The sequence below is a fragment of the Lipotes vexillifer genome, unplaced genomic scaffold, assembly GCF_000442215.2.
Source record: "Lipotes vexillifer unplaced genomic scaffold, Lipotes_vexillifer_v1.1 scaffold518, whole genome shotgun sequence".
NCBI lineage: Eukaryota > Metazoa > Chordata > Mammalia > Artiodactyla > Lipotidae > Lipotes > Lipotes vexillifer.
This window is the reverse complement of record NW_006780945.1, coordinates 1,290,886-1,294,977: the sequence shown is the minus strand read 5'-3', so window position 1 is coordinate 1,294,977 and position 4,092 is coordinate 1,290,886. Positions and strand designations below refer to the sequence as shown.

General features: G+C 45.6%; 1 protein-coding gene across 2 annotated transcripts in view; it reads right to left on the bottom strand.

The window, feature by feature from the left end:
- The window catches only part of GRB2 (growth factor receptor bound protein 2), a 69,658-nt gene extending 66,023 nt beyond the window's left edge, over nt 1-3,635 (bottom strand). Inside the window, exon 1 of one of the 2 annotated variants that reach the window (XM_007454349.1) lies at nt 3,424-3,635. The gene's annotated coding sequence lies outside the window, so the exon portion shown is untranslated. The remainder of the gene's footprint in view (nt 1-3,423) is intronic. The other variant, XM_007454348.1, reaches the window with a different exon arrangement.
- Nucleotides 3,636-4,092: the final 457 nt, after the last annotated feature.

Here is a 4,092-nt window from a genome sequence, read left to right as displayed (position 1 = left end):
CCGCTGAGCCTACGCGTCTGGAGCCTGTGCTCCGCAACAGGAGAGGCCACAACAGTGAGAGGCCCGCGTACCGCAAAAAAAAAATAAAAATAAAAAATAAAATAAAATACATACCCTTGGACAAGCAATGCCATGTCCCAGATTTATCTCACTAAAATAGTGACACAAATACCATGTGCAAAATACATGCATCCCTGATCAATATCCATGAGCATAACAAGAAATATCTTTCTATATAAGTACCAAGATACATTATTATCAAGTTTTTTTAAAAACTGCAGAAAAATTAGTTTATCATACTTCCATAAAATAATATATCAGTGTGTGCTAAAAAAAAAAATTCAAAAGGTTAACAATGATTACCTCTGGAAGCGAGTTCACAGAATATTTTTACTTTCTGTACCATACACCTCAATTGTATTTTCATTGTCTTTACTATAAGCATGTATTGCTTTTGTAAGTCAGAAAAAACAAAAACTAAAATCTTACTGGTGCTCTGGAGTTAGACCTGGATTCAACTGTCACTGTACCACTTACTAACTACGTGGGCAACACTGGAGAAATAACTTACATTCTCTAATCCCTAGTGTCCCTCAGCTGGAAAATGGGGAAAATAATAGCATCTACAGCTTATAAGGTCATTTTGCTAATTAAAAGAGACAGCACCTGTAAATGCTGAGTCCCTGGCATAAAGTGCTAAGAGGTATTAAACCAGCATCACCAGTACCTCTTCAAATATCGGTCCCCGTGTTCTCAGTAAATCTAGAACTGCCATTTACATATGGACTCAGAGGAACGCTCTGGTAGGCAAATTAATGGTCTATTAAGTATAAACTAAAATTAAATACCTCCAAATCAAGCCCTAACAATGCTCAAATATTCACACATATAAAACTAATCACATCTATAGTCACTTATTCTACTGGGCTTTTAAACATTTACTGTGTATATACAGAAAGTGTACCTTTGAGTAATTTAAAGCCACATTTCAGTCTCATTAATGTATGGGTGCATCCTGTAACAACAGTTTTGGTTCTTGGATCAGCTACATCAAACTCACCCCATTCAGGGACTGATTTCACTGTGAGGTGCCTTCTGGGGTTCGGCAAGGTAGTGGCCTTAGCCCGGAACCTAATTTTAAGTAAGATTCACAGGTAATTCTTATGCATGCTAAATTTAAAACATCACTGCTGTGCTGTAAGGGTGCCTTGACTAGATTTTAAACTTTGCAACTCAGACAATGCACTACAATGTCTTTGCATAAAATGACAATAATACATATTCACTTGGCATAACTGGGAAAAACCCAACTTTGACAAATAAAATGAAAGGCTCTCAATGGCCGTTCAGGAGTGCTGGAAAGTTCTTCTGAATTAAGCAAGTAACTATCAATATTAGTTTCTCTCAGGAGACCATGGTGGGTCTCTACTCTGTATTACTTCATTTCTCCAAAATCTATTACTCTTCTGTTCTAAGTAACAATTAGAATTGTTGCGGCATAACGTGCAACATAACAGGAATTATTGAGAAAAATCTCTAAGTACCACCAACTTAGTATTTAAAACCTAATAGTAGTCCCTCAAATCTGAATACACTGGCTGAGGAAGGAAACTGCCTCAAACATTTAAATGCTTTCTTTTAGCATCAAAGAAAGCTGATTACAAGAATTAACTTTTAATTTGGGTATTCAGAAAATTTTGAACAAAGGAGCAAGAGAACAAATTTCTTTCTTTCTGTCAAAAAAAACAAAAACCAAACCCAACAACAATAACAAAGAAGGCTGATTATAACAGATGCAGGAAAAGACACCTTATCTTAGAAGGCTGGTAAATAAATTAGTACTATTACAACGGGCAAGCTTTAATTAACTCATCAATGGTCTAAATAAATTCTATTCCCTTAAATGTTTCAAGCTATCTTAATTCTATTGTAATACAGGACTATGGTTGGTTTTCGTTTTTAACATTCACCACTCCCAGTAAAAGCCAAAAAGAAGTCACACAAGCCCCAAAATGACCCAATCTCCCTAACATAAAAGAGACATAAGAATAAAAGCGTGAGCAGGCACAACAACATGATCTAAAAGTGAAAACAATTAAAACGCAAAAACACAAGCTACACCTGTGACCGAGTGGCAGTATTGATTACTTAGAGCTGAATTCAATCCTTTGCGCCTCCCAGTTCCCAGGGGGAGAACGTTAAGTCTCGCATGGCTCTCTAGCAACCCTTCTGGCAGACTGAAGGAACACAGTGGACGCTCAAAAATGAAGAATAAAGCAGGAAAGAGGGCATCTTCCCGGGAGAGAAACGAGATCTTTATGTGAGGGAAAAAAACGAATTGTGCCAAAGAGCCGAAACCTCGAAAAATTATGCCAGAGAGGGGACAAAAAGGAGGAAGGGGAAGTAGATTAGAAAAAAGGGGGGGAGGGGGCAAGTGACTTGCATTATACGAGTAAACATTTAGTGCCCGCACTGGAATGGAGAGAAATAGAAGGGGAAGGCAACTGGGGAGCACAAAGTGAAAGAGGCACTAGAAAGCCAAAGAAACTAATGCTAATTTCTCTCGTGTCTTTCCCACTTTTTTCTGATAATCCACAGTACCAAAAGTCAGACCGCGAGGCACTTGGCTCCTCTGCAAATTATATTCTTACTGCATCTGAAGCCAGCCTACTTTAACTCCCTAAATAAGCTGTAACTCATATGTAAATCACAGAGACGAAGAGCGCTGCAAATGAAAAATACCAGTGATTCCCTCCCCTCTCTTACTGAAATCTTTCCTCGCAGCATTCCAATCAAGTGCTTATTTTTCTTGACAAATGTTTTTCAGAGAGTAGTCAAAAAAGAAAAAAAAAAAAAAAAAGCTCTACAGAAGCAAAGCCATCTTGACTGGCTCCAGTAGCAAACGTCCTCACTCACAGTATTAATAAGGTTGGTGGGTTTCCTCCCAAAATTCGGCCCCGAAACACCAGGAGACGGTGACGTGGTGACCGTGCAGGTCGAAGGAGCATCAATCACATATGCAGCCCTCTTCGAATCCCCCGCCTCCCGGACCAAGTCAGAGACTGACTCACGGAATGAGTACCCCATGCTCTCGGGCTTCTCCCGGGCCCCTTCTGGGCAAACCCCCACGAAAACGGCACAAAATTTAATTAGGAGCCCCCCAGCCTCTTGCCCCGGGGTCCGGAGCTCTGTCCCGAGCCAAGGGTCAGGGGAGGAAAGGTCCCCAGGAAGGAAGCGCCCCAGAAAGGGAAACTGGGCTCCCGGGGCGCCCAAGGATTCCGCTCCCCGCCCCGTTCCTCAATGTCTCGACCTCCAGGCCCGGCAGCCCTCGGTACGCAGGCCCGGGCCCCCCGGGCCGACTCCCGCTGCGGAGAGGGGAGGAAGGGGCACGGGAGCAGCGCCGCCGCCGCCGGCCGTACTCACCGTGGCGCAGCTGCTCCGCTCCGCGCCCGGCCGGCCCCTCCGTAACGGTGCGAGCGGCCGCCGACCCCGCTGCTGCTCCCCGAGGGCAGCGACTGTTCTCGCCGCCGTCACCGCCACAGCCTCCGTTGTCGCCGCCGCCGCCGTCGTCGTCCGGTCGCTGAAGCGGTACTGCCGCCTCGCTTCCGCTCCTCGTCGCGGTCCCGCGAGAACTTCCCGGCGCGGCCCCGCCCCGCCCCGCCCCCGCGAGACTTCCCCCAGCGGAAAAGGCCCAGAGCGCAAGCGCTCCTCCTCGGCCAGGCCCCCGCAGGTAGACCAGCTACAGGCCAGGGCGCAGGCGCCGGGCCGCCCCTCAGCAGGTGGCACCGGCAGGGCTCCACCCCCGGGGTTGCAGTAACCCTTTCGGTGCCAGAGCGGGTAAATAGAGCTCACCCCTGAAGGAGTAACTCTTATCCACGTCCTTTCCCCTTACACCAAACCAAGGCAATTTGGCTGGGGGGTTGGAGGGAGAATCTCCCTCCAGCGTGAAGCACTCCAAATAGAGGACCAGGTCTTGAAATATTTGAGAATCCGGTCCAAACAAACTCTGCAGTATTAGATGAATTAACACAGTCGCTCATAGATTGAATCAAGCGCCTAATACATGCTAAGCGTAGAAGGTACAACGACGAA